The 16526-nt window shown below is 38.4% G+C and overlaps 1 long non-coding RNA gene across 1 annotated transcript in view; it reads left to right on the top strand.

Annotated features, from left to right (window-relative positions):
- Nucleotides 1-6663, top strand: part of LOC108555893 (uncharacterized) — a 12606-nt gene extending 5943 nt beyond the window's left edge. The window contains exon 3 of the long non-coding RNA XR_001890788.1: nucleotides 6479-6663. This is a non-coding gene — a long non-coding RNA (uncharacterized LOC108555893). The remainder of the gene's footprint in view (nucleotides 1-6478) is intronic.
- Nucleotides 6664-16526: the final 9863 nt, after the last annotated feature.

The raw sequence follows: 16526 nt of genomic DNA, 5'->3' as shown, positions 1-16526 counted from the left end.
TCCGAATATCTCGTTCCGCTTTTAGTTTGAACCTAACTCGAGCAATTTATTTTACACGCGAAAGAGTAAAAAGCGAAAGATTTTCTCTTATTTTTCCTCAGCAATGTTTCGAAGGTTGTACGATGGATTGATAATCGTCGATAATCGGCCGTTCGTGTCATTCGGAGTATCATCGAGATACATACACGTACTCACATATATACTTATTTATGGTCATGGAGACGTATGTATTCCAGACGGGTAAAAGGCGGGCTGGTAAATTTCAGGGCACACCCCTGAAACGTACCCAGTACACGTATGAAAGTGCAATAAAGAAAAGTGGCGTTCGTGCTCGCCTGAAACGCGCCGCCGTATACTTCTTTCTCCACAATTTATTTTCGATCAGGGTGGCCATTGCTGATTAGCGCGACAATGCCAGCTTTGTTCAACGATTAACGACGTTTTATCGAATTCCTCCCATTCCGTGTACCCTTCTTGTTCCGATAATCGTACATTCGAATCCGGATAAGATTTAAAGAGCCATTCTGTCCGACTTACGAGACGGGTCAACTGTACGCAACGATTTTCATTAAAGCTCGAGTCGAACTTCTACGGAGAAGAAAACCTGTCGTCGGGTTACTTGCTGTTATTTACGGCGACTTCGTGTCATTTTAAAAACTCGTTCAACTTCCTTTCTCATAAGAAAAATGCCGCAGTTAGTCGATCTCGGTGTTCTTCTTTCAACGTAAAATTTTTTTCTATCCACCGTAGAGGGGATAAAGAATACTTTCGAGCAGAGTATCGATCCTCTCCGAAGTCTTTTTTCTTTTAACACTTTGATTATGATACAATTGCTTCATACTTTCAGCTTTTATTCTCGTACAATTATGCTAGTACGAAGGCTTCGATGCTTCGTGGTACAAGATATCGCGCGTGCTTCTTTTGTTCGATAATAAAACCGCCCGTTAGGGATACCTTTATCCCGAGGGGAAGTACATACTTTGTGCTCTTTACTCTGGCTCGAAAGAACGGAATTCTTCGGAGAGGTTTCTTCCTTCTACCGTTCTTAGGAGTATCACGGAAACCTACTACGGACTTGGCTCACGAGGTGTCCTACATTAAAGATGGTGTTGAGTTGTTTGCTCCACTTTTGGCTCCCTCTGCTCCTTTTCCTCCTTTTCTTCGCCAACGTTTTTCCTTATATATCATTCCATTCTGAAAATATTTTGTCCTGGTAGGTGCATATCGCTATCCTCTTCATCCTAGTCTTCAAAATTTCCCAATTGTCTTCTTTGTAATTCTCTTCTGTTGTTTCCTTCGTAATTCTCCAACGGTAATATTCCATTTGGAGAAAAGGAAAACTATCAGCTAATTTAGGAAGAACTATTTCTTGGAAATATTAATTATGTTGAAAGAAGAAAACAAATGAAAGAGAAGAAGAGTAATGTTTGGAGGCGTTGATTGGCGGCTAATCGTAAAACAGGTCGGGAAAGCTTGGAAGCTTGTGCTAAACTCATAGTCGGTAGCGTGGCCGTTAGAGATGGGGAAGGATTAAAGGCTCTTCTTTCGAATTTCACGTCAGTCAGCTGTACGCCGAGATAATCCGGAGCGGTGTGTATTCGCGAGGCGCGTATAAAATAAAGATCCGTCGCTGTCGAGCTCTTTTCTCGTTTCCCGCTTAATAACGCTTAATAAACGGCAACCGATGTCACGCGAGACGTGCGCGCTTTCCTCTCTTCTCTTTCACCCGCTCTGTTCCTTGCTTCCCCACTTTTATACGAGCAATGAAACGGATTAAGCTCTTTACGCTTGTGGCGCCTATAGCGCGTCCGACAAGGGAAAAGACCGACGAAGGAAAGAAATAAGGACAAAGTTCACGAGTCGTGAATGTTCCCAACCCTGTACGAGCAATTGAAGTTAGATTTTTTTATAACCAACTTCGTTCTGACGTAGTTGTTCCATGATTTCGTAGTAACTCATTCAAAAGGGGAGCAAATATTTTATGGGGCAAATACCGTCGGCAAATTGATTTTCTTGTTTACGTAAACCGTACCACGTTAATTACTTTAATTAATTATGATCATAATATGACAAGAGCAGGAACGTAACGAAATTGATTCAGGTGCAACTATCTCTTGTAACTTTCGACTTGCCAAGTTCTCGGACGAGAAGCAGCAGAAGCCATTTATTCGAGTAGACTTCACTCGACGATTAATTAATGTCGTGCATAATATAGAAAAGCGATGCTAGATGGAACATTTTAAATATACAAGAATTATGTTATATTAAACAGATATTTAATATACCATCGCGATGGTTGGGATATTTCGACAGATTCTGAAAATGCCTCGGTCCTTTTGTTTCCCGTTTTTACCCTGACATTTCTACTTTGCGCAGACGCTTCTGTTATCGGATCGTTGTCGGAATGAATGGTTTATCGATTAATTTGCTCTTCTCGCACGTTATACGTGAAAGCGAGTAATTTGCTTCTACGGCGATGTAATTATCGTTTATTTTGAGAGGCTTACTTCAATGCTCCAGGGAAATATTCCTCGTTCAATTTATTTGGTGTATAACCTTCCAAGGTAGGAAGATATTTGACAACAAACCAAAGTACCAGGTGTTTCATGTACGACTAAACCGCAAGCCGTCGATACGACCAATTAAACGAGGCTCTAATAATTTAACCACGTGTCGTTGCCCTGCCCAGATTTGGCCGTGATAACGCTATAGCATTCGACCTTTTCTATGCAACTAACTCGGTGGCCGAGTAGAGAGAGGGGTATCCGGTTGCCATTGGCCATCGATCCCAAGGGACATTTTATGCTAACGTTATGGCTTACTAATAATAACTTGCTGTCGCATTTTAGGAATGCTAATAATCATACGTGCTAGCTGACTCGCACGAAACTAGCGAACACGTAACATCTTTTTGGACGCATAAACTCCAGTCAAATCGACCACGTGAAAATATAATTACGACTTAGTCAGCTTTATGTAATACGTGCTGTTACGCTAATGATACATTTTTGCTTCTGTCCCACTATTTTTAGTCTTTCTCTCTTTCTCTCTAGGCATAAATTATTATATTTCCTTTGTTTGTTTGAGCTAGATCGGAAAAATAATATGGAACAGATTCGAGCAATAATATTTACGTTTCTCCTTAAATGTAACGAAGGATCAATCAATTTAGTTTGATCGACGAACAGTGAGACCTATGAATACTCTGTCGACATTGCTAAGCTTAGCGATAGTCCTTCAATAAGCGTCCATTCGATTAATCAGTGTCTCCTCTGGGCGATAGTACAGAATTGAGGAGATTAAAGTGATCCTCAAAATCGATGGTATTTTGCATAATACCATAGACGAGATATAGCATAAACCTAATTACATTTTTGTTACATCGCCATTCGAAAAATTCCAGAATTCTTTTATTACTTTTGTATCGTCTCGGATGTCATCGATTCATCAATTCTATTAGATACTAATACGTGGGATTAAAACGAAACACGACGAAGGTAACGGACACTGAGTTAGATTATAAAATACGACGTTGCTTTGAGATCAATTCGTTATTTTTGTTTATACCGATGGCTATCTGCTGTATTTAGTTTTTCGTATTACGAATATTCCTGTCCAAACTTGTTTGACAAACTCTTAGTATGCATACGCTTACAAAGGAAAGTTATATTCTAGTAACGAGTACACGGCATCGTTTCTTGCGGTTTATACGATAGCGACACGCGCGAAAACTATTTTATGACATCCTAGCTGGATTCTTGTAGAATTCCGTAACTGTACATTTCCATACAACACCTGTTTGTTTTCTGTTATTTTTCCTTCTCTTCCTCTTTCCTTTTGCTCAAACGAATACATCTGGTTAGAGTTTGGTAGGGTCCTGGTGCGGCTTTATATTTTGCTCTCTTCACGCGTGACGTCATCACCGGAATACGTGAGTCGCTTTACGAATGGTAGAACAACACGTAAAATCGTGGAAACCGTGGCATCAACGAGCGTAACGAGAACTACCCTACTAAGCCACGAAGGGATTTCATTCCGAAAGGAAACGTCTAAAGAGAGATTTACTCTGTTGCGAATAAATTTTTCCGGCCGAAGGGAAACAACATTTATTCTTTGCATAACGTTTAGTGAAATTCAATTTGGTATCCGTGAATTAATGGGAAAGAAAATTGTTTCGAAGAATACTGCGATCGCGACAGTGGATAGAGCGATGATCAAACTTGTATAAGAGCTCGTTGAAAAATAAGATAGATCGCATCTTTCCTTTGGTACGAGATCAATCGAAAGTACGTGCTTCAAGCCGTGGCTGGATTGTATGGAAGTTGACGAACGAAGATAGGGGCGAAAAAACTTAAGAAAATGGATGGGTTTTAATATCGCGAGCTTTGCGAAACTAGGAAGTTGTAGTTGGACAGAAAATCGCAGACTCGCTAAGCTTTACAGATTGTGGGTTCAAGACTCGGTCGAGTAAATCATGGCATCCTATGTCCGTCAGTTCGTACTTTAAGGCATGGTAGGGCGCAGCTGCCATGTTACTCTGCCGGATCATCCCGGGGGATTAGCGATACTTCAATAAACTCCACTACCTCCGCCGTCATCGTTGTGACGACTGGACTATGCCATGTGTGTATGAGGAACAGAGCGTGGTTAGCAAGAACAAACAGGGAAAAAGAATCTCCTCGTCCCTCGAATTCTCTCTCTGTGTTCCCTTTCACAGAAGTCATTCGATTCCATCTCGCGTATGAGAGTTTAAAATTTACTTCGTATAAACAGGCTTTTTCAATGCCGATCGTGTACTGTTTGTATGTTTGCATTTAAAATGAAATCGGAATTTTTTTTCAAAGATGTTTCACATAAGAAAACTATAAATTTGAAATCGAACGTTCGTGCTTTATGATTGTCTTTTGTTTGTAGATAAGAAAGATCGTTGGCAGCACGGGAATCGTATCTCGTGTCAAGTAGTAAAGCTCGTGCATTCTACAAACGAAACTAATATTCGCTATGTTAGGATTGAGGGAGATAGATAGATATATAGAGGTGCTCGTGCATTCTACAAACGAAACTAATATTCGCTATGTTAGGATTGAGGGAGATAGATAGATAGATATATAGAGGGAGAGAGAGAGAGAGATAAAGAGAAAAGCAGAGCACTCGAGAGACACTAGCAAACAGTTTATAGAAATTCTTGAATAACTGCAGTTTTCTATACAGTCAATTTATTGTTATACCATTTTATTGCTTAAACCAAATGCGAATGGCTGAAGAAGAAAGAATATTTGAAAGATCTTTGATCTTTGGTTTTTTATTTTCTTCCTATTCACTTCAGTTGTCTTTTATAGTTCCGTTTGGTTTTATGGTTTTAGAGTAACTTACTCGCAGTTTGTCTCTCTTGCTCGATCCTTTCATCGCCAGACTACTCGTGCGTCTGCAAACCAATCTTTCCTCTATATTTCGTTATAGGAGTAGGAAGAAAAATAAAAACAGTTTTCTTTTTACCATTTTTTCCCTTTTTATCTAATCTTTCAAGTTCGTACTCGTATCTGTATCAAGTATCGAACGAGATTTCAACGATTCCTACTTTGAAATTCGTTATCATGTTTTTAAACATAACATATCTATTTGTAATGGAAACATTCTGTTTCTACTTGTTCGTTTTGCACGATGTTTCCCGCTCTTCTGGTTTCTTGGGATTTACATGGATTTAGCATGAATGATGGTGAGGATTAACTAAATTAACGTACACCACAAATTCAATTTTCCAAAAGTTTGCGAAATGAGCGAAACAGCAACATAATATTTTGTAGTCATACTCAGCTTCTGCAAGTGTAACATTTTAGTCGTTAAATTGCAATATTAATTTTTCAATTGTTGCCTTTATTTCGCAAATAATAATCGGATATCAACGTATACTCGCTTTTTTAACTCTCAAGTTAGGATTCTGGGAATTCGGGAACAGAGAGGAGATAGTTGTTCAAAGCCAGGTAGGTGTTTGACCTGCAGGCAGGTACGATCAACAGAACCCGCAGTTTACATAGGTGTGTAACATTAGCCGAGTCTGAGTAAATATGCATGCTTGTAGCACACCTGATTGAGTTACTCTATAAAGTCTAGATGCTCGCGTGACGTGTATCCCAAATGAAACTCTAAAGAGTTAAAATGATTGTTCATTGTTCTCACATTATATTATCATTATTGATCGTGTGTATCACTGTTTTATTAACATTCGTTGTAACCAATCACGGTAATCTTTGACAGAAAACCATTATTGCCATCGAATCATTTTCTTCTGCTTAAGCGAGGGTTTTTTTCATAGAATACCAAACTACTTTCGAATCTAGTTTCATTCGTTTCATATTCCTCTTGTACGTCTCAGTTCAACGAAAGCAGCGGCATTTGACGTTGAATTGTTACGTACGTTTGGTAAACACAAGGTCGTTATCAACACTGAGAGCTAAGTCTCGTTAACCATTCCTAACAGGCGAATACGAAGCATCCTAGCATTGGATTTGATGCCTTGTTCGAGAATCTCTATTACCTACGTGATGTCTGGAGACATTTGCTAACCCGTGCGATACACAGTCAGATAACACGCGAACGAGAGGTTCACTTGAAGGACTAGCGGAAGGACGTCGGGGCAATGCTACCAAATGTTTCACAATGTACACCAACCCATGTATGTACCAATTTAGTACGCACACACACGTTTATCTGCTTCTCCCGTTGGCGTCTTCTACTGCTACATTATTTATGATTCGACGTTACTCATTATCGTTCTACTATTTTATTGAATATCTCTTCTTCTTCTCTCTCTCTCTCCCCTTTTCTTTATTTCTTAGTATTTCTATTTAATGGAAAAGAAGTCAATATTTAGGATTAAGGCTAGATAATTCTATCGGAACTAATTTATTACATTCTGCTAAAGAATCATATTCATCTAACATAAATTCATATCTTACCGTTTCCTTTTATGTTCCTTTCACTTTGATTCATACAAGTAATTTCTTTTATTCATTCTTTCATACATTGCACAATGGACATACTGAAATATTTCCCGTTAATTGAAGCATGTAATATCGTATTTCACAAGTATCAAGAGAACGTAACACAGCGCGCAAAATAAGCTGGGGCAGTTTATTAGATGCCCTGCTGTGGCGTTTATTAGTCTTCCTCCTTCCTTTATAATCGGAGTTATGTGTACACTGATATTTGATTCTGTGCATTATACGCATAGTCTGATAGAAATTCGTACCTGTAATTTGAAGACCTGATACGCAAAGCTAAACTGTCTTTGTCTTCTTATGTAATATTGATTTCGTACATTCGATGGCATCCGATGTAAACGTTTGCATTTGATACAAATATTTTCTTGTTAGGAAAACTCATAGTATTGTTCATGTTTAATTAACGTAATGATACCTTTTATGGCATACTGTATTATATTAATCGAGTTTTGTTCTAATAATATGAATTTAATGTTCATTTCTTTTTTCAAACAGTTTTGAAAAATCAAACTGACATTATATTTCAGTAGCGTCTGAAACCGCAACCAAAATCGATATCTCTATTTATTTCTTTATGACTTTTGCGGAAAACTATATATTGTTTGAAACTATTTCAAGAACCAGAAACTATTTCAAGAACCAGAAACTATTTTATAACAGTTTCCCACTCCAGGTCGATTTATTATTTCATTAATGTCTCACGGAAAAGAATGAACACCAAACTTATAACTATCTTAGTTCATTTAAATTTACGCCTTATTACAATAGTCACGGTTCATTTTACATTTTCACTATTTGAATAGAACTTTTAATATTTCAGATATATTTGAAATATCTTCGATTCAGCGTGTAGCTCTTAGCTTGGTACCATTTTCTGAGAAATAGTCTTTAGAAAATTGTACCAATTACCAGGTCTCACCACGTGGAGGTGGCTACGTATCGAGACCCACTTAAAATTTGTAGTTAGTTAATAACTAGAAATTTGTATGGAGGCAAGATATAAATTCAATCTGCTCGAAGAGATTCAGTGTATAATGATATGGTAAAAGTAAATAATTATTTGGTAATTATCAAGTAATTTTAAACAAATGAAAGTAGCGGTGAATTTGATAATTTTTTACATTATTTGATAATTATTATTTTATCCGATTTAATTTTTATTTATGTGGATGATGAAGAATAAAAAGAGTGGACGCAGGTTATAGGCCAGCTCCAGTATAAGGAAAATGCTAAAACATAATCCTATAATTTTTGGTTCATAAGGAGGCTACGAGTGTATAGGGAGCAAGTACAGGGAATTCATCACTAAGTCATGATGCTTTTATCCAACATCCTCGTCACCTGTGTGTTTCAACCCTATTTTCTTTCTATTTGCTTTCTTCGCGTGTACTTTCGTCGCGAGTCTGCATCTGTTGTCTGGTAACGTGGAGGTAGAAAAGGGAAAGGTGATAGTTGCCGTATTCGTAGTCCTCCGAGGCAGCATCTTTCCTCTAGTTCCACTTGCGTCTTCTTTTTCTGTGTATCGAGTTTCATAGCATGTAGTATATCGTGAACACGTTTAAGTTCAATGTATTTATATCGGTTCCTCGCGGGATGTTGCAAGAGGGCAAAAGAGGTCACCTCTATTTTTGGAATCAGGTCACAGGGGGTTTGCAAAATTGAACTTTGGCGTCGCGAATCCGCCGATTACTTTAAAATTTACATCATTTTTAGATTTTTACGATTAATAATAATTTTTAGAGCGTCAGTATCTATATGACACGAGGACTTGTTAATGAATAAATAAAATTATCATTCTTTTCGAATATTTCACTAGTAAGTGTCAGTCGAATAAATCTTGTTGCCAAACTGTTGTATTTTTGTAAACATAATGGGTTCGAATACCTTTGTTAGCTTATTCGTGTTTGGAAAACGAAAGGTAAGTTAGTCACAAAATAAAGTCTCGTGGAAACGTAGTTCGGATAATGGCTCCGTAGTAGTTTGAAGAAAAGCGATGGGAGCTGCGGAAGTATGTTTTTCTTTTATTTCCGTTAGGACGCGGTGACAGTGCAGCGGTAAAGTAGCCGCCTTCGGCAATTGCGCAATAAACACTAGTCCAGTGTTTCTCAACCAATGATCCTCGTACCACTTGCGGTGTGTGAGAAAAGGCTATTAGTACATATACGTGAATAATTTCTTCAATATACTTTGCCAATTTTTTGTGACCGAATGGAATTGTCTATAGTCTAATCGCTGTCCTATTTTCTTCTTACGTTGCTCTTCTTTTTATTATTTCTTTATTTCACGCCATTGCCACGAAGTGTATATATACTATGTATGTCGATCATGAAAGAGACGAAAAAGAGTCTAAGATTAAACGAAAAATTTAACGAAATAATGTAATTGGGTGTATAGTCTAGAATTCGCGTTTACGTATAAGATGTACTTAATCCTGAAATTCTGTGATTTTGGTTTGAATGGTACGCAGTAATGCGAAGTTTGAGAACTACTGAACAAATCTATTCTTTTTTCTATGTTTCTCTGTTGTTCTGTTTTCGCTCTTATTCTTCCTTGTTTATTTGGTTTCCTAGCAAACAGGAAATCGAATAGAATTCTAGCTTTCTGTCTGAAAGTATACCTGTTTCATCGATAGTAAATCGTTATTATAAAAAAATTTATGGAAGTGGTTGAAACCGAAATAGAATTAAGTTTACGCTAGTAATTACTTGTAAAACTATTATCCTTTATCCGTCTTTTAATTAAGTCAGTCTTTATTGTGATATGGCGCTACGATAAAGACTGACTTAATTTAAGATTTTATTGGGTAACACACTAGCGAATATTACTGATAAAAACTCGACAGTTAAATTTTCAGAGAATCGAGTCCCCTACGAGTAACTCTAATAATTTCGAAGCGAAAAGCTTATTTCAATGTATGTGCAGAAGATTGAGCGAATTTATCGTTTAGATTTAATTGTAAAAAGCGTAGTAGGTTTTAGGGATTGAGAGAAAGCTTCGAGTAGCTTTTGTGCACTTACATTTTCTAGATGGTAAGACTTTATAGCAACAGGCATCATAAAATGGATACAAAGAGACTATATTGCCTCTGGTATGAGACTAGGGAAGCCAGGGCGGAGACGTGAATCTGCATATGGAACGCGCATTAAGTAGTTTCTTCAGCGTTTAATTTAATACCGTGGCCACAATGGACGAGACTGCAACGACGAAACGTTCAACGTCTCCCTTGTATTAACGGAGCTTTATACATCTTCCAGTTTCGGCATCTAGTCGCGTTTCCTCATCGTTCCTTGTACCGTTAACTAGTGCGATGCATGGATACCTCAGTACCCCGGAGATTTTGATTATTCTGGAACAACGTTGATTTTCACATTAATATCGTTAACGATACTAAAACTAATATTATCTAGAGTTTATCGTTAAACTCGTATATTTCGTCGCCATTAAATCTGTTGTGCAATTTTTGAAATTAAAAATACTTTCATGCCGGTAATAGAGAAGGAACTCGGTCAATGCGTGACCTCTATCGTTTCTTTACCTCGATTCCTCCTTATAGTATGACATCTCGCGATTCTCGTATTCGGAAACGTCCCATTATTTCTATTTTCGCTTTATTTAAGTACGATCATAGATCCTAGTGCTTGAACGTTATCGTAATTTTGATTAAGAAATAGAAGGTTTGAAAGTTGAAGAGAAATGACTAAGGAAATAAGCAAAGACAGATGCGGACAGAATTCGTAACGGGACCGATGGGTTAGTTGGTCGTCGAAACAAGGGACCGTCTCGTGCAAACGATTGTGACGCAAAAGGAAAACTCATTTCGAAGAAAAGAGAAATAAAGAGGGGAAAGAAGGATCTCAAGGACAAAGGAGAAAAAGAAAACACAAGCTGGCAGACAGAAGGTAGCAGAGAGCAGGCTAGCTTCATTTCTTCGTAACTCGGCGCGACAGTTGAGAGAAAAATTGGTTCTACCCTTGGTCGGGTCAGGAAGGTGCGAAGGATTCGAGCAAGGGGCCGCTGTCTGGAATACGAAGGGTTGGGTACACCCTCTAATATCTTATGATTTAGTGTTGGATGCAACGACGCAGCTTAAACGCCAGCGCTATACGACGCTACAAGCCGATACTGCTGCGAAATTAAACTTCCGTCGGTGGCTCTTTGACTTTTTTTTTTTTTTTTTACCAGTTTCTATTTTTTCTCTTTTCCCTCCTGTTTCTTGTTCCTTTCTCAGACCTTTCCTTGAACTTCTTCCATTTTATTACGATAAATTTTGCATTTCGCGTTGAGTTTCTTCGAAAAGAGATATTCCTTGCACTTTGGAGATGTATCGAACTTCCTATAAATTACAGCGGATATATGTTTCGTTGAAAATTCGTTAGGTCGGACGTTAACTAAGCGAGTAGGATAAGCTGACGGCATTGGTTCTCTTAGTTGGAAGGGGAGGATGAACTATCTAAAAAAAAGAACGGGTGGGGCCGTTTGTCAGTTGGTGCGCGTCCATTAGGGGTGAAAAATCGAGGAGCAGCACGGCCATAAACAAACAAAATTATACGAGCTGACGGTTCCTCGACTAGTTCAGAGTTCATACGTGTCCGTGTCATGTATTTCGTAGCATGAATTTTTCTTTCTTCGCTACGGTACACATTCGACGCTTTGACTTCCGCTTTAAATAACGTATAAACTGTACAAATCTGTACATCTAATTAGCTGGGATTCAAGATATAAGTCAACATTACTTCTAAAGTGTAGCCAAGTAACGCAAAGGAAAGTCGACTTTGATCTCTGACTCCGAGTCGTTTCTTTTCGTACAACACAACCCTCAGAAATGTTTCTTATCGATGTTTCAAAGAGCTAATTGGAAGTGAAACAGTGTTAATAATGTTTATAAACTACGAGGGCAGATAACAAAGATTTCGTATCCTTTACAAAGTTCTTGCAAAAATTACGAATTGTTTTGTTAATTAAAAACGAACGTGTACTATGTTTTCCATTGGCTGCGAGATTTTTTCTTTGCTTATACTCGAGTCATTCTGTCTAATGCGAAATTTGCAGCATTAAAAATTTTTTATAGAACTTCCATTCAGAAATTTGAACAGTATCGTGGTAGTCTTTTCGGTCGTTTCGCTAGGGTTCCGTCCCAAGGTGACTATTTCAACGTCCCATAGGAAGTTCTTCCTCGACGGATTGCGAGATTGTAAAAAGAGATCATGTCGAGATTGATATACGCTAAAGAAGAAAAAATACTCTTATGAGGATTAACATGTTTAGCTATCATCGACGTTGTCGTCAAATTAATGTCACTGCCTCGATCTATTTCGATATTTTTACGTGCATGTACGAATATGTATCGACCAAAAAATTTCTAGAGGGAGAAATTGTTTCATTCGAGTGAGAGAATTTTGACTAAATCTTATAGTAATTACATCATCTTCGTCGAGGAATAAGCAATAATCGGATCATGCTAAAATGCAGTACAACCAAAAGCTATGCTTGTTTTGTCGCTTACGTTTCATTTTGATTTCCTCGTTCGATCGATCAGTTTATAGGAAAATTTATGGCGTAGTAAACGCAAACGAGAATAGATGAGGCCGCAAAGCCCGCGTTTCAGTTTTCATCTGTGGGGAACGTTGCTGTATAGGTAGCTATATTATCAGGATATTCCTTCAACGACGAAATGTAAACGAACATATGGCGAGAAAATAATAACATTGAAAGAGAGACGAAGACGATTGACAAGTGGCGAAAGTTATCGCGGATGATCCTGCCAGTGGATGGAAATTTCGAAGACAGAATCTCTGATTCGTCTAATATAAGCGACGGGGTCTACCGTTGGCAATCAAAAAAGGATCGTATAACCTTCGAAGATCAAGGTTCTGAAGAATCATGTTCCTCCCTCCAGACTTTAAGTTACGGCTTAGATACGAAAGGCGGTTCGTGCTAGGCGCTGGGATTGATTGTGGCTATGAGCGCGTGATTTATCTTTCTCGCTTCTCTTCTAGAACCGTCCCTGTGTACCCGTCTTCCCTATCTCTATTTTTCTTCTTTTCTTCTATTTTGTATCGTACAAACCGTTCAAAATCCTTCTCAGCGACAGATGCGTTTCCAACGTTTTACCTTGAGCGAGAAAATGGAAGTAGCCCGAACAGTACTAAAAACGAACGTTTCGTTGAGAAAGTTATAAAATTTAAGTTACTGTTCCGCGAACGACTTCTCCCCTTTTATGCAGACACTTTGCTTCTATTTAATTAACCACGGATCTTAAATCACGTTCAAATATTAAGATCTTAGCACCTCTAACGTGTTCGAGGAACCAAGTAATTTTGCCTATTCTTTCCCGTCGATTCTCAGTTTTTTCTTTTTCTATTTTTATTTTTTTTTTTTTTGGTAAAATAGCGCAACATTCTGGAAAGGCATCAATCGTTACACCGCCTTGAAAGAAATCACTTTCAGCTCTACGAAATTTGTAGCCGCCAGTAGAATAGATCGCTATTGGTCAGACATCGGGTATAGCACGGAGTTGCGGTCGAAACAAAAGGTAGACATTAAAATGTCTCGGAGTTGGTGAAAATCAATGTTTGCGATTACCTGTCGTCGTGCCGAGGCTAATACGTATAAGTTAGCTACCGGAGCAACAGGCAGTCATGACACACATAAATCCTAACTAGACGGCAAGTAGTACACCTGACTTCCGGGCCGACGTGTTGGCTTTTCGAAGGTGACTAACAATTGTAAGAGATATAACGCACGTTAAATTGGAACAAAATTTTTAAGCACGCTCGTTTATTATTTCAACGATACCGTTACCGGAGGGCAGTAATTTTAAACGCTTTTTTTTTTCATCGATCAGATATTCTTGATAACAATCGTCTTATAAGTATACTCGCAAAATACTGTCCTTTGTTATCTAAGGTTGTGTCGAGGCAATCAGGTGGTAGGAAGAGTACGAAGTTAGAGGGAAGAGAAGAAAGGTGGTTGGAGAACATTTTTGTAGATTCTTCTAGTTTTGAAACTATTGGCCAACGATGACGGGGAGCCTCGTTCACGAAACCGTCAAAACTTTCTACCTCGGAGCTCGACAAAGTGTTGACCGATCTGCTCCCCTTTCCCAACATTTTCTTTACCTTTCGATGGACTATACTTCACCAGCAGCCTCTGTCTCGATGTAACTTATATTTAATTACTGTCGGTAATATATTAGATTTAAAGAGTTTTCTCGTAAAATATCGCAACATTAAGAAAACCTCGACGCTCCCACCGAGACCAGGCCACCGAAGAAAATGATTTAGCTTTCATGAATTCTTTAAGGCTACCGGCACGACTAGAAAGTCTCCAACTACAGTCACTGTATTCCAGACCCTTCTTTCTTTTCTTCTCATCCCTCGTCCTCTTTTTCTCCATCTTTATCATTGCCTCGACAGAGGCTTACAGCTATAGTCTCTTAAATTCACGCGATCATTTCCACCCTCGACGGGTATGTTTTTCCTTTGCCTTCATCGAGTAATTAATAAAGCTTTTAAAATATATCGCAATTTCTCCGGTAAAATTTTTTAATCCATTTCTACTTAATAAATTGTCAAGGGGCTCATAATTACGACCGCGGTCTGTTTCTTAAACGTTTCGTCTGACTTACGTCGAAGTTAAAGAGACGTTCTCGTTCCTTTTCTTCGCGGATATATATAAATCTCGAGCAGCAACGAGGAAAGAAATATAATTTCTCTGATTTGCCTTTTAACGCAAGATTATTCATGCATGGAATAGATAGAGATCACGGCAATCGCAAACGTGTATCGTTCCTTTTGTAAGAACAGTTTCAGTGGGACGAGGGATGTTCGATGAATGCACGAGAAAAACTGTTTCTTCCCGATTGTTCAGAATTCCTTTCTTCTATCCATATTTCCCAGATTTGCTCGATTCATTAAAACGCAGTCAACGTAGTCGAAGTAATCAGCTCTTTCGGTTTACGCAAGTACAGGTGATTCGTAAAGAAAAGTAGCCTAGGTAGTTGGCAGCTTTTCACCGTAACCAAAATGAATGAATGTGTTTATCGCTGCCATCGCTAAGTAGAAACGAGATAAATGAAAATCGAGCGAAAGAGTGGAAATGCCGTATCTTCGTCGAACGAACGGTTAATATCTATTATGTCGATTGAAATCGCGGGGAATACGTACGTTTCTTCATTCCACCTTTGTTCACGGAAAATTACCATTCAGTTTTAATTCTTTTTCTTTTTATGGGGAACGTCGAGCGTGAAAATAAAACAAGGGGACAAGCAGAGGCATAGGAGACGGTAGAAGAGCGTGACACCTCGTACGATATCTCCGTGATGTACACGAAACGGCACTTAAATCCTGGATCAACGGCCATGTGGGTTAAGCGAACCCACACGGAGACGTACGGTTGGATGATGGAACGGAAAAAACTTCACAAAAGGCTTCGAGTTGCATACGTAGAAAAGATCCGTGAAATATTATCCGTATCGATCGAACTCTCGATTCGCGATTTTTCCGATAATTACTTTTAGTCATATCAGTTTTAAATTCATCGATGGGAAACGAGCCAAGTTCTCGAAATTAAGAAATGGTAAAGAACATAATTATTTAGTCGACCAACAGACTTTGATGAAAGGTAGTAAATCTTACGGTCGCACTTCTCACTTTTCGATAACAATAGGTACATTCGAGCTTGTCTCGCCGTCTGTGTAAAAATTTAATTGCGACAGTTTTTCTTCGTTGTTATTCCTGTTTAACGACCACGTTGATGCCGCATAATGAGATCCTCCGTTGTTCTTTCATGCAGGAGTAAAGCTACCCTACTTTCTGCTTGGCATTATCCTGTCAGTTTCTTTTCAATTTTACTTTTTTAATTTTCCATTTTCTTGTTGTTCTTTTTCCTTCATATATACTTTATATATACGAGTACACGCACGTGAATAAATCAAATGGAAGTAATAATTTTGCAACTAAACATTCGCATAATTTCAACGATAATTAAATTATTTAACTCCAACCAAGTTGAATTGCAAACTTTATCGTGTTGTTTTTCATTTGTCAATCTCTGATGGCTTTTATCGAGAAGAATTTCACGGTAATCCAAATGGTCAGCGTTCGATGAAAAATGCAGAGTTGGTGGAGGATATCATTCGATGGTACAATTCCATTAGAGTTTTCGCTTGGGATTGGCTGACACTGTCAGTCTGACATAGGATGCGGGCTGGGATGGAGAGCGAACGAGAGAAATAAAACAAGGGTGAAGGAGTAAACGAGAAACATAGGGGCAAATTTGGAGAGACAGAAAGGGGAAAGGCGGGAGAGGGAATTGAAAAGTTTTTCGTAATAATATATATATATATACACATTAACTTCTAAATCACTTTTCGCAATAAAATTTGTCTCGTCGTTAGGCATGGTATACCACAGCGATGCACATATAATGGGTTAATGATCGTTTGGCGCGTATATGCGCTTGCTTATTGTTTATGCTATGAATAGTTTATTCGCTATCGTTGTTCGCTACCGCCCACCAGCTATA

Source organism: Eufriesea mexicana, unplaced genomic scaffold (genome assembly GCF_001483705.2).
Source record: "Eufriesea mexicana isolate 0111107269 unplaced genomic scaffold, ASM148370v2 scaffold305, whole genome shotgun sequence".
Lineage (NCBI taxonomy): Eukaryota > Metazoa > Arthropoda > Insecta > Hymenoptera > Apidae > Eufriesea > Eufriesea mexicana.
Note: the sequence above shows the minus strand (reverse complement) of the source record. Positions and strands in the feature narration are given on the sequence as shown.